Source organism: Centruroides vittatus, unplaced genomic scaffold, assembly GCF_030686945.1.
Source record: "Centruroides vittatus isolate TY-2023 unplaced genomic scaffold, ASM3068694v2 contig_717, whole genome shotgun sequence".
Lineage (NCBI taxonomy): Eukaryota > Metazoa > Arthropoda > Arachnida > Scorpiones > Buthidae > Centruroides > Centruroides vittatus.
The window spans coordinates 1,198,966-1,219,880 of NW_027122456.1; the positions used below are offsets into that span (position 1 = coordinate 1,198,966).

The 20,915-nt window shown below is 33.1% G+C and overlaps 2 long non-coding RNA genes across 2 annotated transcripts in view; one reads left to right on the forward strand and one right to left on the reverse strand.

The window, feature by feature from the left end:
* The first annotated feature begins 777 nt into the window (after nt 1-777).
* The window catches only part of LOC136980673 (uncharacterized), a 30,604-nt gene continuing 10,466 nt past the window's right edge, over nt 778-20,915 (forward strand). The window contains exon 1 of the long non-coding RNA XR_010881587.1: nt 778-885. This is a non-coding gene — a long non-coding RNA (uncharacterized lncRNA). The remainder of the gene's footprint in view (nt 886-20,915) is intronic.
* LOC136980597 (uncharacterized) lies at nt 10,049-11,503 on the reverse strand. The gene is made up of 4 exons (XR_010881579.1): nt 11,416-11,503; nt 11,259-11,325; nt 10,997-11,176; nt 10,049-10,882 (listed from the first exon to the last, which is right to left on the reverse strand). It is a non-coding gene; the product is annotated as an uncharacterized lncRNA (long non-coding RNA).

A 20,915-nucleotide genomic window follows, 5' to 3' on the forward strand; every position in this document is an offset into this window, starting at 1 on the left:
TTGAGTTTTGAATAAATTATGGTTTTAAATGTATAAATTTCTAGAATTTTTTTCTTTTTTATATATAATTTAACGTGTAAAATAGCTGCAAAGAAGCCAAATGACACTATGATAAATGACACATACTCTAGCCTGCTTTGCCAAAACGCACGAGCGCACATACAGCATCATTTGGTTTCTCCGCAGCTATTGGTCGATTTGTAATTTCAGAAATATCTTTATAAATTTAAAAAATTTGTAAACGTATAAATATCTTTAATAATAATATTCTTGCAATTATATATATTGCGGTATCCTCAAGATAAAATTACATATATATCAAATAAAATATTATAACAAATAAATTCGAATTGGGCTAATTTTTGGATATATTAAATTGCCTTGCCATATTACACAAGATAATTTTCTTAGAAAAAAAAAATATATTTTTAAAATCTAAAATATATTTTTGTATATTATTTCAATTTTGTAAATTTAAAGCATCGTTATAACTTTTTTAAATTTGGTTAATGAAATAATTTTAAGTACGAAACTAATTTACTTAAATGATAATTTCACGCTATCATAAAGTTCGTCTGTTTCGAACAACCTTTAGGCACGAATTAAGTTGGAAACCCGAGGTTTGACTGTATTGGAATTGTAAGTAGCGGTATATTTGTTTAATTTTTATTGATTATAAAAGAAAATAAAATATTTTAAATGTAAATTATCATTGATGCAAGTGGATTGGATCAATTCGATGGGATTAGATATGGACGTTCTCAGGAGAACTTATGAGAGATTTGCCTCTATTCACGTGTTAGACACGTGAGAAAGTCCCGAAAAACTCCACGTGGCCAGGTCAGATGCGAATCCGTAACTCACCAGTGGATACGTAAGTGGAACGTAAGTTGTTTTTATTATAATGTATTCAATTGTGTATATACATATATACATACATACATATATATTCATATTAGGATCATATGTTCGAGTCCACATTCAGAGTGGTACCATTAAAGTTTGAGTCTCCGACACAGAGAGCCCCAGGAATTTAGGGTAAAAACAAAAAACACTATACGAAAGTATGACAACCATTATTGATTTTAGTCTCATTTTTATGGCTTTCGGTATGAGGTAAGATTTTACATTTAGGATTGATTCTGGCTCTATCTCACTTCCACTGGTAATTAATCGCGGGTTCAGTGGCCAGCGCGCGGTATGACACGAAGTTTCTTCGGTTTTCTTCACCTATCTAACACTAAAACAGGAACCAGTTTCTCATACAAAGTCCTCCCGACAGGCATTCTTCATTAGTAGATTGTTATTGTGTTGTGTTACCTTATTCAATTAATTTTACGCTCTATCTTTCTTCTCTCAGATAAAAACAGCTGACCATTGTATTATAATAATCCTTTACTGAATTCTTTTTGAGAAAAAATATTTTTATATCTTATTATCAGAAGATGTGTATATTGACAGATAAGTAAAAAATATTAAAATGTTTACAGGGCTTAAAGTGACTCTCTTTTTTAGCTTTTTTAGCTATTTTTCATAGCTCCTCTCTTTTTTAGCTTTTTCTGAGAAAAACGCACTTTTTTAGCTTTTTTCACTTCCCATGTGAAATTTTTTTTTTGTAAATGCGCTCAGGAGCGAAATAGCAACCAGCACTTCCCCGTATGCCTTATGGACCGTGCGCGACATGTTAAGGCACTGTCGTATACACATGTAGTGTACTACATTTATATAGACTAACAAAACGAGGAGCTTCCCAAAGCTTGATACTCTGCACATGCTGTAGGAATTTGCACGTGGGTTCTCCTTGCTTGTATCCTTGTGAAATACCGATCTCCGCAGCGCTTCGATATAATCACGCTGCATTAAGTCAAGTACACTTCTAGTTTGGCGTTAAGAGTGATTTTTATACAGCATTATTTTTAGCATTTGTATTTATTTAAGCGCAGTGGACAAAAGAAAGAAATAGATTTTATTTAATACTAACAGTAGAAACTCATGTTTTAGCAACGGAAAATCGTATAGAACCCAATACTTTCTGAAGTAAGTTGCTAAGCAAACTTCTTCCCAACCGCCTGCTATTCTTTAGCTTAAACGATGACATTTACTCGTTTTTGACTACCGTAGAAAAACCGAAAAAATAATTGTTGAGCGATAATAAATTTGATTTCTACTGTTATTATTAAATAAAACGTTGTAGGACACTCGTTTCAAAGCTTGTATCTTTCTAGCACTCTGTAAAATTAAAGATCGAGCGAATCTCGTGCCAGGAAATACAAGATTTTAAACTAATATCCTAAATATTAATAACTTCTGTAGAGACAATCTTTAGACAAAGACAAAAGTTTGGTTTTAAGTGGGTGCTTATATATTTGGCATGCACCATGGTTTTCTGCATTCTAACGGTGTCCTTCATTTTCCATTTCGACAAACTATAAAACTCTTCATGCACGTGCGCATTCGAACAGCTGCGGTCAATCCGGCACCAAATTAAAAAATTAATTTGTAAATATTTAGCGTCGAAAAACCGCTATTTTCACTTTAATCTAGCTTTTCGATATGCTTCTAGTCGAACTCAGTCAAAAAATTAATTTAATTATAATTTATTGAAGATTTTAATATTTTAATATTAGAAAGTAATTAGCATAAATTACATGGTGTCATGTCTCATCTTCGCTCCCGTTCAAGTTTATTGTCCTATACACGCGCCGATGTTTGTTTTTACTTCTGCTGGGGTTTTATTTCAACCTCGACCATTTGGTTACGCAAAGTGGGGAGACGGGCATCATGTGATCGCGTACCTGACTTTTTACAAGTTTCCTTACCTCGAAAGAAACTTATATTTTTTCTTGATTTTAATTATTATTAATTAACTTTTTTGATGGATTCTTATATCTTTGTATTATCTAAAGTTGCAGATATAAATGCGTAAAACTTTATTTAAAAAATTGTTTTTCTTATATTTTAAAATTCAAAAATAAATTAAATATCGGAAATGCTAAACTATAAGTACAGTGTGTTTTACATTATCATTGCGAACAGATACAGCCAATTATTTTATAAACGTATTTATTATTTCAATTTTTATAAATTATTTAATTTGATGCGACGTAATCAATTAATTACTGTGGCGCTTTAACATGGGCGTAGCCAGGAAAGGGCGTGGGTGGGCACACCCCCCCAGTTAACCTGGTGCCCCTCCCCAGAAAATCTCAGCCCGGCCCCCACGCAGTTAACTTGGTGCCCCTCCCCAGAAAATTACAGCTTCTACTAGGCCCCCCATAACAACACGTTAATTAATATGGAGGCGAGACTCGATTCAATTACTTTTTCATTTCAGACGTTAATTACAGTGTTATTTTAATGTAATTTTATACATAATGTATGTTTATTATAATTAATAAATCTATATAGGAATAATATCTGTGTCTAATAAAACAAAGCAGTTATAAAAATGAAAAGCGTGCATTCCATCTCGATCTTTTGTAAGCGAAATTTTATGATTTTAATTTTTAAAAAATGAGATTTTTATTTATAATTTCTGTAATTTGATCTATAAGAGCAAAAAACTAAACTTATTAAATATCAACTCTCTGTAAATAATTTCATCATTTACTTATTAACGTCAGATTTGTTAAATTTCATGGGATTGTATTATTTTTCAACTTGAGGGAAATAGAAAGCTTTGTATATTTTCTCCCGTAATAGACTCTGCCGGTTCCCCACTGTGAAGGACAACAAACTGCTAAATGTTTAATTACATTGTTTTCATAAACTCTCTTCTCTGTCAGTTGTGGGTCAAATGAATAACAAATTGTTTTATTGTATTCAGGGGAATAGATTTGGAGACTAGTATTACCAGTAATGAATGCTGTAATTTTATTTTTAATCATTTAAAACATATTGATTAAATTACCAAATAAATGATTGGGTCACAATTACTAGTGGTATTGCTATATAACAGACATGGGCAAATGAGACTCCGAGAGCCGCATGCAGCTCTTTTTGAATTTTATGTGGCTCTTACTGAAAGTGTTAATTTCTGCTTTTTATTATTATTTTTACAGTTTTATTTCCACAATTTTGTGAAAATATGTTTATTAAAAAAATTCAATACTTGTTCTATATTATATAATAAAATCCAGGTACAGAACTGCAGTACAGAATAAAAAAGTACAGAACTGCAGCTCCCATGCATTTTGCAAAACCTACATTTTGGCTCCCACTGAACTTTTGCTTGCCCATCCCTGCTATATAATGAACATGCAACCCACTGATTCTGCCAGAAGTTGTTTTTTTTCTTCTTTAATTACATTTTTTTTATGAAGAAATCAAAAAATGTACCTTGAAATAAATGACATTTGAAATTTGGCATGTTATATGGAAACACATTCTGGTAGTTATGTTACTATTCCATTTACTTTGCTGTGTAACGGTGGGAATTCTGTACGGGGCACATAAAAACTTAATGCGGGCCTGTTCTGGCTTAATGCAGTCTTACTGGTCACTTTTCTGAAATATAAACTCAGCCTAACTATTTTCATATTTAATCTTATTAGTCCACTTAATAATCAATCTAATATCATATGCATAATTACTCGAGAGAGAAAGAGAGAGTGTGTGGTGTGTGTATTCTGATCATCTCTACTGACTTATCACATGCAACAACAACCTCACTTACATCGTTAGAAAATCGGATATCAACGAACGTGGTACACTTTTCCCATGTTATTGATACAAAATATGTGTTCGTTTGTGTGTTTTTTTAATAACGCCTGTTTCGTTCATTTTAACACTATTAGCTTTTTTAGCTTTTTTTCAGTGTGAACTCTCTTTTCTCACTTTTTTTTTTATTGCCATGACTGCTTTAAGCCCTGTGTTTATAAAACTTCTTTACGATGGGACTTACTAGGTTTCAGAAGTTAATGGGACTTTTTTGTAAAATTTCAGAAAAATAATTGCTTGGGGAAGCCCAGGCTATTGAGATAACGTTTACACTTTTTGTCCGAATTTTTAAACAAAATTCCCATGTAAGATTTTGAAACGCATGTAATTTTAATGTAAAAATGCTCAGTATAACCTTGTCCTTTGCAAAACTTACATTTTGGAAAATATAATTAACTGTGAGATAAGATATATTTAAAAAACGAAACAGTCGACTTTCGCCTCTCTGATGCTTAATAACAAAAACGTATTTTGACATTTTTGGATATTGTTTTTTGAAATATAAAGCCAGACAGTTGCTTGATATTTTTCCCGAGTTTGGTGAATTTCGGTTGAACTACGGAAAAGTTATCCAAGTTCTGAAAATAAGGAACCAGATTTACGTCCCTCATCCCCACTAGATGGCTCTAATAGCGGGAAGCTTCTGAAACAATGCCGACTTTGTCATTTTTTCAAAGTGTGGACTTTTTGATTTCATTTTTGTATTAAAGTTCAGTAGATTCCATTTAATAGCTACTGGTTAATTGGAGCAGCCGCTTTATTGGGCCAAATCTCGAACGGAAACCAAACTAATAAATTATTACATACTTTAAACATTTAATTGGAACGGGATTGGACAGGCTCAACTCCTTCCTCTCATCCCATCGGAAATTTTCAACTTTTATGTAACTATTTCGAATATGTTTTTTAGTCGTGTCAAGCGACCCACAGACGTTATGTTTCAAACGCAATTCCCTCAGAAGAGACTGGTCAAAATCTCAAACGCCGCTGCTTTTAACGAACGACTCCAATTTCTCCAAGACATTTCCCGCTTAAATGCCAACTGATTTTATTTTATTATTCTTTTATTTCTTTATTTTTAGTTTAGTTTACTTTATTTTCTTAACGAAATTAAATGAAACTAAAGTAATTACACTTTTCTTTTTATCTGTACTTTTCGTCGTATTTTTTTTTTTTTTTTTTTTCTTTTCTCAACGGTAAATCACTTATAATCTTTCATTTGTGACGTATTAGTGCTCAAACTGTTCCCCAGGCTAATTACATCGATAAATATCGTTTCGAATTTCTTGATGTCATGTATCTAGTATATTTTTATATTATATAATGAATTTATATTACAGAAATTAAATATGTAAGCAAAAATTATGTAAGTAAAATAATGTAAGCATTTACAATAGCAATTCTATAACCGCAAAACACAGTCTATGCCACTATTTCTTTGATTCCCTATTCTAATCGTATAATTATCTGAACATATTTGCTTTGTCAACTCCTCTCATATGAGTGTTGTAATGCCTGATAGCCAATGGTATTAGTGCATCTAGTTTTGTTCCATCCTTCTGAGTGCATTTTACATTTACAACTTCTGTTCCGTGATAACTTCACAATACAATAAATGAACACTTCGATTGTCTTTGTCTTTGAAATATTTGATATCCTTATCAGATGTTCTGAAATCCTTTTTACTTCTTTGTCGTCTGCTAATTTTGGAAATCCTGCTAGATTTGAATACATAGTTTCACATGCATACACATCCTGTGATTTCAAGTATTTCAACAATACTGCAGGTGTGAAATAATTATCCATTATAATTATGAAATTTTTATGATAAAGAGATGATGTTAACTTTGTAACAACATTTCACAAAAAGCAAATTTCTTTTTCCTACAATTCTCAATTATATTTTTGATAAATGATAAATTCATAAATAGTATAATAACATATTAACTCTTAAATTTAAAAAAAAAAAACAAAAAACAAAAATTGTCAGATATATAAAGCAAAATACATAGAAAACGATTTTCTGACTTATACAAAAAGATATTTGTTAAGCGTGACGGGACTTAAAGGACCCGAACACGTTTTGACCTCATACAGCTTAAATATCACTAATTTTAAAATCATATTACACTGAGTTCAGAGTACACATACCTGGAATATAAATTTAAAAATACGAAAAGAGATACCTTCGAAAGATGTAGAATTAAGCGTGAAAAAAATCCAGCAACTAGTTGCTTAACTTTCCCGACAACATTTAAAACTGCGTGTGTGGCGCCATTCGTTACGATAAATTTTTTGCATTTCTCGACGTTTCAATGTCGAAGAATTACGAAACTGCTAACTGTTTTACTATACAGTTTATATCTTAATTCATAAATCATAAGTTTAAATAATTTCTGTATGTCGGGATGTTTGTGTGGGTGCACGATTTTGTTCATCCTGTTTGAAGCTTAATAAATCCTGTGCTTTTTGTCGAAATTTTCAGAAATTTTGCACGGAGGTTTGCGTAGTAGAGAGATTGATGGTATTGTGAGACCGTAATCGGGGTTACATACTTAAGTTCGGGAAGAACTAGGATAACACTTAATCGACACCTGTTTGTGAAACAGTTTCTCAGAATGTCATACCCAATTTAGGAGATGGTTACCTTGCTGTTCCGAAGTGGTAGGAGGGACTTAAAATTAAATGATCGGAGACCGATGATCACAAAATCCTCTTTTTCCTAATTATTGCCAGGGGCCTGACACCAGGTGATCGGTTTTATTGTACGCGGTATCACCACGCGTATTAATCTATCTTAAATAGGGCTACAGTATTTAGTATGAGAGTGCGAAATAATTGAATTATTCTAAGTCCAATTCAAATTAAACAAAAATTATATTTATTGGAACTTAAACTAAAATAATTACAAAAACACATATACAAAGTAAATTAAAACAACCAAATTTCAAATAAAATATCGAGAGAAATATATATATAGAGAGAGATTAACTGATTATTAACAATCTAAAAATAACCTATTTCGCGCTGTATCTAACACTAATGCGCGGATGAGAGAGTGTTTACAAATGTATGGTAATTTTTTTCTACCTTAAACACTTTGACTTGAGAATAGCGGTAAGATTTCATCTTCACAAACTGCCTGATAATGTTGATATGGCTGTACTTAACAAGTATGTCAAATTACTGTATGGCGTATCGTCTTTAAGGAACTGTGCCTTCAGTATGGCTTCTCCTATCCTCAGGACTGCGCAATTTGGCGCGAAAACGGCCCCTTTTTATAGGGACGATCGGCCCACAGCCGCCTAATGATTCATCTCAACTCTGTCGATGACAGGAAATCTACTACCGTGGATTTCGATAGAACTTTCGTTTTTACAACTTAAATATATTGGGGAGTTTCTTCAATGCCTTAATTCTTATTGTCATAATTTTTCTCGTATAACATTCCACATTGAACGTTACTTAAAGTTGTATCTTTCTTAGATTCTAGCAATAGGGATTTTAACCCATACCGATGAAATCGAAAGTTTTGATGTATCTTGGAAGTTTTTCAAAGGAAACCTCTTTTGATTCATTGCCAAATATAAAACATTATTTTATAATTCAACATTAAATTATAAATCTAAATAATTTCACAAACTATCGATCCCGATCTTCTTGGATCTCGCAGTATTAAATTTTTGTGATTAAAGGTCGAGGGGGTGGGGAGATAAAGCGGATATCAATATAAAAAGTTTTTAATAATCAAATATGATAAGATATGGTGCCAAATGTTTCCGGGAAAGTTAAAAAAACTCGTTGCTGAATTTTTATAATTCGGTTTAGGACATGGTTTTTCCATTTCTTAACTATTTGGATGGAACTAAGGCAGATGAGATTCGCCCGTAATGAACAAAATCGAGGCTTATCATAGGTCTGTTTGTTGGTGTTCAATAATTACCAAACTGAGCCAATTAAAATTGTAAAAAATACAAGATTATCAATAAAAAGAGGTCTCGTAAATTGTTGATTTTATCGCATTTAAAATAAGTAATTAAATCCAAATATTGAGTTTTAAGCATTAAAATGTCCCACGACACCCATCGTTATTTCATTTCTTACATTGACTTTCTAAATATTTAGGCAAGTTTCTTGGAATATGTTACATTTTGCTTTATAAATTCAATAATATTAGACAATGATTGCTTCTTTACAGTAAAATTAAAATTATTAAAACGAGTTTTACATTTACATTTTTTTATCAAATATTTTTAAACGATGTAAACAAGTAAACAGTAGCCTTTATTTTCACGGAATCTCTTTCGGTAGGCCATGATCCACATCTCAGTTTTATCAAGCGAAATAATTTCATATTTTTCAAAGGAGAAAATATTAATTAAAATGTTCGATGGTTTATATCGATGTTTACATTTTTTCTAATTTTATTTTACTGTTTTGAGATTAAATTCAAATTTCACAATGTAAAAGTAATAGTAAACAGGAAAATCATTATATAAACAACGAAAGATTATTTTACAAATGTAATTATTTAGGATAAGTTTTGATTGATAAATTGTTTATAACGATCTGATATGTAGATTACTGTTCCTAGGATGATAATTGTGCAATTATTTGTTTGCTGCTCTTTTGATTATGACAATGACAATGACAATTACTCATTGTTTATTTAATTGAATTTTGATGCCTATATACAAATATTTTTGCTTTAATTATTACTTTTTTTTACGTTTTAGAATTTGACAGTAGATTTGTAATGAAAACAGTATAATTACCTCTGCGTAGATAGATATCGATATATTATTAATAAAATAACAACTTTCAGCTTATTTACGCAGAGAATTTGTGAATTTATTATGTTTTGAACTATGCTATCGTTATGTATGACAATTTAATTTCTAACTTTGATGTGTTAACGTTTTAAAATTCTTGCAAAAGAATTCCGATTATTGAAATTCCTTGCATGGAAATAAACATAGGCCTACTCTTTTATCAGTGGCGGCTTTAGACATGAGCAACTTATGTTTGCCCTTTTAGTGACTTTAACACTCGCTCGTAAACACTCGCTTAGATTTTTGTCGACTCTGGACCTTAATTTAGTGCTTAGAATTCAATACCAGCTATAATCGTAGATCCTGTGCAATTTCAATTATTGCACTGGTTTTACTTGTTTTATATAAAGGTGCCTTTGTAATTCCACGTTTGACTATGTCTTTGCATAATCTAAAATCGCCACTGCCACGCCAGTAGATATCGAATAAAGTGAAATATTATTTATATTTGTCCTCCACACCACCATTTACAATTAACAGAAATACGTTAGAATGCGTTTAAAATGTTTTACGTATGTTTTTACAGTTTAAAATGAATTTCGTTTTAGAAAAATAGCTACTTCACTGATACATGTTGACTAAGTTTTGGTATGAGGGGGAATAAAGAGGTAACCCCCTCCCTCTCAGTATGGCCGTCATTTATAGACAGTTTAAATGAAAGCGTTAAACTCTTCAGAGTTGTTCACACAAATCGCTTGAAAATCATTTCGGAGTACTCCAGAGGTATAAACGGTATGAAGTTTAATTAAATCATATTTCATTCAAGTAAAAAAAAAACACAATAGATGACAGAAAGTTTTAAAAAGGTGAATCTTTTCAGTACTTTCTACATAGCTATTTATATATGATTTACTTGTTACACACACATTTACTTATTTACAATTTTTCTTAAAAGTACAATTTTCTCTTTATACACTCTGTTATCATTAGGTTTACAATTAATTCAGAGTATTTTGTATTCATTTTTTCGTTTTCTACCTTTTGAATTGGCACATTTCTCAATCCTATCGAATCTGTATCACTTACAATCATTAAACACTTAAACGTAAACATATTTTAATTTATATTATAGCCAAAATTTACTGCGTTTATAGGACCTCTTTCTAATTTGATAATCTTCAATATTACTACAGTCTGTCTACGGGAAGAATCGATTTGAGAGCAACGTCACGCGTGATGTCGTTTCAGTTAAATCAATTGGCACATTCCTTAATGAAGTCAGCACTTTTCTGTGGTACTTCCAACATTATTCATATCGAAAATCATATATAATCTCGTTGTATCCAAAAGATCGATTTGTAGAAGAGGAAGTATACGAGTACTTCCACGAACTAAAAGAATTCTAATTAAACAAATAATTTAAAGGTTGGTATTTAAATTTGTATTGTCGGAATCAATTTTAGAATCATTTGAGAGCGAATAAAAGTCAGAAATTCTCTTCTTACAACTTGTTTTGGTTCTTAACGTCGTAAGTATGGTTGCTGTGTATACTAATTCTGTGTGTACCGTCCTTGTAATCCAAATAATAATTCTGGTAGACGATCATACAGCAATGGTTAGGAAAATTTTCGTTTATTTAATCAAATGCATTTCGGGTTGGTTTATCTCCCAACCCCTCTTCAGTGCTGTTAAAGAATACAAAATATGGTAAGGTTTCCGACAATATTAAACATCACGTAAATTGGAATACAACAACATAAAACTTACATATCATATGTTGGTACATTTTTTAAAATATTTTTCTATATTTTATCACAAAGGTGTATTACATTCTCTATAACATAAATTTTTTTTTGTGATTTAATACAATTTGATAAAAAATATATACAGTTATTCAATTTAGATTATTTATATAAAAACTTACATTTGCAGTGAAAGTGCATTGTTCCTAATGAGGGTGAAGATGAGTAAAAACTAAAAAGGCAGGTGTTGACACGGTCAAGACCGGATAAACGCCTGCCTTTTTAGTTTTTACTCACACTATAGTCTAGTGTGATGTAAAAGTCATTAAGTTTCAGTTTATGTTTTCGTCTTTTAGAATATAACATTTCAAGGCGAGTGCATATTATGGGTTCACCTTGAGGTATAGCATTTCAAGGCGAGTGCATATTATGGGTTCACCTTGAGGTATAGCATTTCAAGGTGAGCTTTTCTCTGCAGCTGTGTTTATTTTGGCAGGTGTATTTACTAAACATTCCAATCTGTCGATTCTCTTTAAAATTGTAATTTTAGTTCTAACAGTTTAATGAACACTTTTGGTCAATCACGTGTTCTTCTTTTCTTTCAGAGACAAACGGAACTGTGTGACGAAAGCATTTATTTGTGGAACTAGATATGATGGCAGATTAGTTTAATTCCTCTTTATCTTTATGGTTTCTAATTTTGTGTTATTAATGATCTGACTGTTGTTAAGACGTCAGAAGCTAATTAAAAACTTTATTCGTGGAGCTAAATATAATTTCATTGCTTCTCTACGCTTATGAACATTTCATTGTTGCTAATTTTACATTATTAATTAATACAGTATTCAAAGGCTATTTACAGATGGAAATAGTGTTATAGTTGGTTATATATTGGTTTGGATCGATTTTATACTTGTAATTTGAATATTTCTAACGTTTCGTGTTTGCGTTTAATTAAAGATTTAATACTAAAGCAGGGTGTTGCAGAGGTCAACAGAGGTCTTGATCACTTATTTTTCTGGCTGTTATATATGAGAGAGGGAAAATATGGCAATCGGTCAAATCGTGACCCCTGCAAGATTTTCATATTTTTGGACTTAAAAAAAAGCTTCGAAAAATGCAAAAAAAAAATCGAAGTTTTTTCCCTGTATGGATCTTAGGGTGTGTGGAGAAGGACACCGTTTTGTTCCTATACTTTGAAGCTTAATAACTCCTGTGCCTATTCTCAAAAATTTCTGAAATTCTGTAGAGATGTTTGGGTATTAGGGGTATTGATGCTATTAAATTTTGGTGGTTAGAGGTCGAGAGGGTGGTTAGATACAGGGGGTCGTGTTGTATCTCAATTGGAGTCGGACTTAATGAAGATTTTATTCGTTATTAGGATTTACAATTTTTTTTTTCTTACAAAACGCGTCTCAATCTTCAGAATTAAGCTTTATGCCGTTTTGTAATAATTAATAATATAAAAATTTTGTAACAAGATCTCATAACAGGTGGCGCCATACATAATTTTAACTTCCTTGCCGGGAAAGTTATGCAACTACTCGTTGCTAGATTTTTTTAAACATTGTCTTTGTATTTTTTTATAAATAACGTACAAAAAGTGCAATGAAATGAATAATTTGTAACACAAAGCCTGCATTAAAGACTTCACAAGTATTTCCTGAAATTTTATTTTATTTTTCTTCGTATTTTCGAGTCCAAAAAAAAAAATTCTTAGTTTAATCACACCGAGAAGAATGATTCATTATTATCTTTCAACACAGTGTGTAACCGTATTCGGGCCATTTTCGCAACAAAGTTATATTTAACTGTGTCGGAAGATTATTGTTGAAATTTTGGCAGTAATTCTAATTTAAGCTGGGTTCCAGACGTGTACAGAAAAACGGTCATTTAGAAACGTCTAGTGTAACAACCGTGTTTTGATGCTTGTAATACCGAGTGAGGAAGCCAAAGATCTGCATCAAGATATCGCAAAATTTATGACCAGATTAAAGATTTGTTGGCACGTGTACAATAGTAGTAGTTAAAATAAACATTCGTTTATTCTAACTACTACTACTGAAAAATGATTATTATATTAATAAGATAGTCTACTTTCGATCTTATTTATCCCCCTAAATTTACGCATTTTTAATATATTAAATATATTCGATTTTTTTGAGGTGTTCTGCATTAAAATCGTGATTGCTCAATAACATAACATCACGATTTACTAATTCGTGATATTTTTAAAAGATTATTCAACCTCTATCTTATTTTTACATCTTTGTAAACAATAGGATTTATAGCTACTAAATAGAAATTAATTTTTTTAAAAACACTCGTCATTCCGAGGGCGTTAAGACAATGGAGTCTACTGGAAGATGCCAAAAGGGCATTTGCCCTTCACAAGATTTACTTTCTTTTCTTTTTTTATTTCCTGCTTCTTTGAATGACAATTTCATAAAGCCAAGGTATTTTATAAGAGGAATTTTATTTTAATGGCCGTTACACTGAAGTAACTGCAGTCAAGATAGGGTTTTAAGGAGAATTAGAGGGCCTATGCAGGAGATGTGCTAGTCGGAAGGCTTTAGTAGAGTAGTTATAACTTCCATTTGTGTTATTTTCTCGGATGTTATGTATAAAACACGGAAAAATACGAGAGTGAAGAGGTAGAGGGAGTCACGTGTCATATCTCAAATTGGAGCGAACTTTTAAAATTTTTCTCATTATTGATATTTACAATATTTCTAAAAACTCATCCGACATATGCTAGCCACTCGGCACTCAGTTGCGCGTGCATATTACGTTTAGTACCGAATTTGGCGGCAGTCGCAACTGTTTGTGCTCTCGACAGATTCCTCCCGGAGGGGAGCCGCCGGCAGGCCGCGGATTGTTTAACGTCACTAGTTATCTATTCACGGTAGTTCTTGAACACACGTATCAATAACTAGTATGTATCAATATCTAGTAACGTTAAACAATCGGCGGCCTGCCGGTGGCTCCCCTCCGACAGAAATCCGTCGAGAGCACAAACAATCGCGACCACCGCTAAGATGGTGCACAGAGGTAAAATTTTGCCACTTAATTAACATAGTTAATAGTACTTAATTTTAACAGATTACATGTTCTTTTTAAAATACTTTGAAATAATTCACAAAAAATAAATATTTCTAAATGAAATAAGTGGAGGTTTTTTTAATCAAATTTGAAATTCGGTACTTTTTTTTTTTGTAACTCTCCGCCCAGTGGGCACTAAGAGGGCCTCTTATAGTAAGCCCATTATGGGTTCGGCCAAGCCCACAATGGGGCGGCCGGGTGGTGAGGGACGGGGACCAACATATCCGGACGAATCACCCCCCGAAAAATTCCTGGGGATTTCTCGACCCGTCCGGACTCGATCCCGGGTCCCCCATGGCGAAATTCGGTACTAAACACGATACACACACGCAACTGAGTGCCGATTAGCTAGCGTATGTCGGATGATCATTCCTCAACTTACTATTATCACTTTGCCCGATTAGGTGATAGCAGTATTCATAATGACCGGTCAATTTGATAAATTATTCAATATTTATTACATTGCCCCTTCCTTTTTGGTCGTCATTCATAATGAACGGGCATTATGAATAATGCCCGATTAATCACTTTGTCCATAACATATATAACCTATTGAACGCGTGTCCGTCCGTGTAACGTTATGCCGAAAACGGCCACTAGAGGCGCCCCTGTCGTGTGTCGTATTTCGCACATTTAAATTAACAATATAAATTATTATTTACATTAACAGTATAAATTGTTATTATTCATTTGGCCAATTGCCAATAACAATATAAATAATTCAGTATATTTGTAATAGGAATTTATTATTGTACGGAATGCCTGTAACGCGCCCTAGGGGCGTCCTTCAACACAGTTGGTCGGCGATCGGCCAAGCAGTTAAGCGTCGATGCGGCTCTACTTTTGGTATCTTGTTTCCATGACAATTTGGCTCTTCTCACTTGACAAACTGCCTACCCCTGGGCTAGACCCACAATAGGGCGGCCTATCGTTTGGGGGATAACCCCCCTTCCCCGCTCATAGAATGTTACCAGTTGGTCTTTACCTCCTCAATCATTTGGATTCTATTTCTGATTTGCTGCTAGTTTCTTATTACACTAATTGACAAAAAAGTTATGCATCCGATTACTGAAAATATCAGCGTATAGTTTTGTCTGGAACATGTATGTAAACGATCACAGTTGTGGTACGATTGCACATGGCAGGTAATGCCACAAAAGTGCCTTAAAATGGCTACCCTAGTATCCTATACAAAATACTCGCAGAAGTGTATTCAGAATTTTCAGTATACAGTATTTGTTGTTGGAGGCCTGTACAAGGCATTACATATAGTTGACGGAATTTGGCAAAGACACATCATCAAGTCTGAAGAAAGCAGACTGGCTTTTAGCTTTTTGAGCATCTTACTCTTAATGACAGTATAACTAAACTTTAAAATGTTACGGGATAAGTTCTTTCAGTATACATTGAAGCCTGTAGCTTGGAACACAGTGAGCAGCTGATAACTATATATACATCATTCTAACCGTGTTGAAAAACCTCTTTGCAAAGAGTGTTTATTGAAGTCCCCAGTTTAATGGTTGCAAAGTTATAGGGTAATCATTTATTTGATCAAAAATTGGAAATTTTTTTAAACATTTACCTTAAATCCCAGATCGGACAGAAAAACCATCACTGCAAAAGTAATGAAATTTTGTAGGAATAATGCTAGAGACCCTTTGTGCGTGGTCTTGGTTCCTTAGGGCGCGTTTGGAAATTCTAACCGATAACCCCTTGGTAGTGGTGACTGACGTCATCGGTCATAGCTGGTTATTCCGGGTGATTGGCACATTTTTAAACACTGGTTACTTTGTTGTGTTCAACATGGCGGAAAGTCGAGAGGAGACGATATTTTGTCATTGCTCTCGAATATCGATTCAGAATCATATGACGATGATTCGACATGTTCATCTAAAGATGAAAATGAACTTGTAGAATTTTTTAACAAGTATCAGAGAAAAATTTTATCTTTGTTTAGTTTATACTGTGAAATCAATAATTTCGTAGCATTTGCTGGTCATTCATAGAAAATAATACTCTAAATTTCTAAGTTATTGGTTAAATTCAATTTTTCAATTGCAAATTTACTCTTTTAGATGAATATTTATCTTGAATAATATATCAAGGAGCGTTTAAAACATCTTTATTTTTCGGCGCATACTGTCTTGCCTCATCTGAAATCTGGAACGACATGGCTTTCTGATCTTGGTCACCGCTTTGTGTCGTGGATACAGAATAATGTTTTAAATTTCTTGAAATTTTTAAAATCACACCACATTTGTCACACAATACAATGTGTCCGCCACCCCCTTGTAATTCAATAGAACTGCTGTAACCGCTTTGTCACCGTGGTTACTTTGGTAGGTACCGCAGGACAACTGGTTACATCATAACAGTGAATTTTAAACGCGGTTGGTTATTCAGGTAACTACCTCTAACACCAGTTACAATTTCCAAACACACCCTAACTATGGAGGTTGCCATCTTTAATTTTTTTTATCGAACTTGAAGGATCCTACCCTCCTCACGGATTAGTTTGATAGCAATCCAGTCAATCCTAGATGGTGTTTTCATACGTGGATGGAGATTGATCAGATCTCTATAGTTCATTCATATTCACGATTTGAACGATCAGAGTAAACTTGGATCAGTTGGATTCCAAAAGTGAATGCAAAAGATGCGTCCTACCTAAAAGTTAAAATTGTGTGTAGTGTCTTGTTATGAGATTTTATAATAATTAATAATATAAAAATAATTTTAATAACAAGGCAAAAAAAGGCTTAATTTTGAGGACAGAGATGAGTTTTTAAAAATATTGTAAATATCAATAATGAGTAGAGTCAGTTATAAGTTAGTTACCACTCAAGATAAGACACGTGACTCCCTCTGTCCTCCCACTCCAAAATTTTATAGCACAAATGCCCGTTATATTCAAGTGAGCATGCCAAATTTCATTTCTTAATCTTTGCCCCATGCTGAAATATGAAACGAAATAGACACCAACATTCCCACACAACCACAAATTTTTTTTCCAGTCTTTTGACTTTTTTGGGTTCAGTTGGTCTCAAACGTAGAGAATTTAAAAAAAAAAAAAAAAAAAGAAAAGAAAAAACCTGACGTCCAAATTTGACACAATTACAATACAATAGCAGCAGAGTTAAGTAAAAGTGCTTAGGAATTGATGATAAAGGTGTGGACATTATGAAATTAAAATTTCCCTTAATATTCTTTAATAAAGATTACAGATTTCATCCATTCATCTCTCCAGTTATAATAAAGCACATGATCAAATATGCCAAAACTTTCTTAACCATTAAATATGTGGATAAGTCAAAAGATGAAATTTGAAGTTTTAAAGATTTCTATTATTGCATAAAATTCTGTTTGAGATGTATGGATCCATGAATATCTACAATATGGTAGTCACCACTGAACTTAGACCAGGATGCAGTTAACATGTCATCCAATAAATAGGTTTCAAAAAAGTAGCTTTGATTCATTGCATGAATGTTTTACATAATTTAGAACAAATATACAGTAATTAATTTTTATTTTTGCTAATATCAACTTGATATCTTGTAGTATAAGAGTCTCGTACTACAAGATATCAGCGTGTGAAGGGACAAATCAGCTAGACTCATCTATGTATGTATAGTCGAATAGAAATATTTTTCTCTAAATGATATCTTGTAGGTTTAACAAGATTGAGTCTGAGGCATCAAAAAATGTAGACCACTGCGTCACCCCCGTCAATGAACATAGATCACTGCATGTCTAATATTTTGTTGCATCACCTTTGCGGCCAAAACACCTTCCATATGTTTCGGCATGCTGTTGACCAGGTGTTCACATTCGTCTGCCATTATGGAATTCCAGATAGTTAAGATGGAAGCTTTTAGTTCTTCAACTGTCCGAGGGCATGTTTTTCGCAGACATCTCTTCATAATGTTCCATACATTCTCAATTGGTGCTGTTGGATGGCCAAGGAAGAACTTCTATGTTCTTTTCTGCAAGCCACTGTTTTGTTTTTCTGTTTGTATGACATGTGGCCCCATCCTGTTGGAAAATGCAGATTCTATTTGTATATAGCTTTGCTATGGACAGAAGTAAATATTGTTGTAGAATGTTAATGTATTGCTCTGAAGAAAGTGTTCCATCAACAAATGTCAACTGACTCATACCATTGGCGCTCATACTCCCTCAAACCATGAAGCTGACAGGAAACTTCACTGAGCGGTATAACAACGATAGCTCATTAGCTTGACTGGAAGATCGAATGACACCTTTGTTTTTGTCTGTTGCTAATAATTCAAACTTTGATTTATCAGACCACAGAATTTCATGCCACTTTTGTTCAGATCACGAAAGATGTTCTTTAACTCACTGTACCGTTTCTTCTTTTGATGTGCTGTTAGCAAAAGTTTTTCACGTACAGCATAGAACTGGAAATGCATTTCTTGCAGTCTCCTGCATGTTGTCGAAACAGATACATTCTTTCCAGTTGAATCGTTCCATATTATAGTTACATTCACTATCTGTGGCACGGCGGTTGTTTTTTACGATTCTTTTAAAACTCCTATCGTCAACTTTTGAAGTTTTTCGCTGATGTCCAGCAGCTTTCTTAGATGTAACATGACCGTGGCTAGTGTAATAAACAATAATCTGGGGCACTGTTGTCTTGCTTAGCATTAGCTCTTTTCTAATAGCTCTCTCAGACATGCCACAACTTTGTTTAGCAATGATAGCATTCCTTAAATCTTCTGAAACAGCTTTTCTGCTGGTCATTGTAGACAAAATGCAAAGTTTCGTAAATAAAATGAGAAAGGGATCATTCACAGGATTACTGCAGGCTAAAATAATCAGTTGTTTCAGAAATACTGCAATTGTAACATTATTTAAATGCAAATTATCGGCTGGTCTATGTTCATTTGGCATGGGTGACTGCTGTGTCACCCATGTCAAATGAACATATGTCATCTATGTTTCATGATGCCTCTGACTCAAGTTTGACTGGCTCAATTTTGTTAACCTTGCAAGATATCAAGTTGATATTTAGCAAAAATAAAGATTAATTACTGTATATTTGTTCTAAATTATGTAAAACATTCATGCAATGAATCAAAGCTACTTTTTTTAAACCTATTTATTGAATGACAGGTTAACTGCGGCCTGGTCTAAGTTCAGTGGTGACCATGGGTGTAGCCAGGAAGGGGCATGGGTGGGCACGCCTCCCTCTCAGTTAATCTGGTGCTACTCTCCAGAGAATTACAGCCCGGCCCCCCAGTTAACCTGGTGCCCCTCCCAGAAAATTACAGCACGGCCCCCCAGTTAACCTGGTGCCCCTCCCAGAAAATTACAGCCTCTACTAGGCCCCTCCCATAACAAAATCCTGGCTACGCCAATGGTGGTGACTACTGTATATATTAAGCTTGGGAAATTTTTGTTAGCTGAACTTCACCTAGCTAGACTTGAATGAATTAGGTGTCGATAGATAAAAGGAATTCATTGCACATCTGCAATTCTACCATTCAAATCCAGGGATCCCTTTTGGAAGTATCTAGTTCCAAACTTCTGAACTTTTCCTATCATTTTGTATAGGAAGTTAATGAGAAACTTTTTGCATAAATTCAGTGTCATGTCCATTGACTTGTTAGCCAGGAACTGGCTAGAAAAATCTTGGTTCTGTTGGATTTTTCACCTAATAGTTGGTATACAAAGAAATTTTGTAATCCATTTTCATTGATGGTGTTCAGAATGTGAATATATTTTATGTTGTCCAGGTTACAAGTAACTTTTCATTGACATTAAATTCCCAATTTGTCATTCTACATAAGACATTAAATAGAAAAAGTTTAATCTAGTAGGTTGTTTGCTAGTATTTCATTTTCCTGTGAATGTTGAACAGTGTAAATTTACCATTTATCAATACAAAAGTATAGTAAATAATAATTTATATAAAGTTATATTTCTTTCAAAGCTTAATAAATGCTCTCTTCTGAACATTTTTCTTCAACTTCAATTTATACAATGATCATCTTAACTAAGTCAATGATTTTAAAATTATAAATTGGAGTGGCGTGCTCTGAAAATTAATTTCTAATTAGTAAAATGCAATTTGTTTTTTTAAAAATCAATTTTAGTATAATCATATTTATTGTTAATTTTGAACTCTCTATCCTACAAGCATTAAGAGGGCATTTTACCATGCCCATCATAGGTTTGGTTAAGTCCATCCATGAGTAATGGATCATCCATAAATTCTTCATATCCAGATTTGATTCCACATCACCTGCAGAATAGTAGATAAATGTCTTAGCTGCATCGGCCTTTCCACTCGATCACAAGTTCGGTTAGATCAATGATTGAGGGTACCCAATAGTGAGGGATGAGAACAAAATATCTGGGTTAACTAACCCACGACCAATATTCAAGGTGCTAATAATGACCATAAAATTAATATTGAAACATCAATTTTATAAATTTTTAGTATTCTATCAATTTGGTGAAATCTGTACTATACATGAATATGCATTTACCATCACTGAATTGATATTTGTAAAGATATAGTAAGAAAATGATAAAATTCAATTCACACAGAATA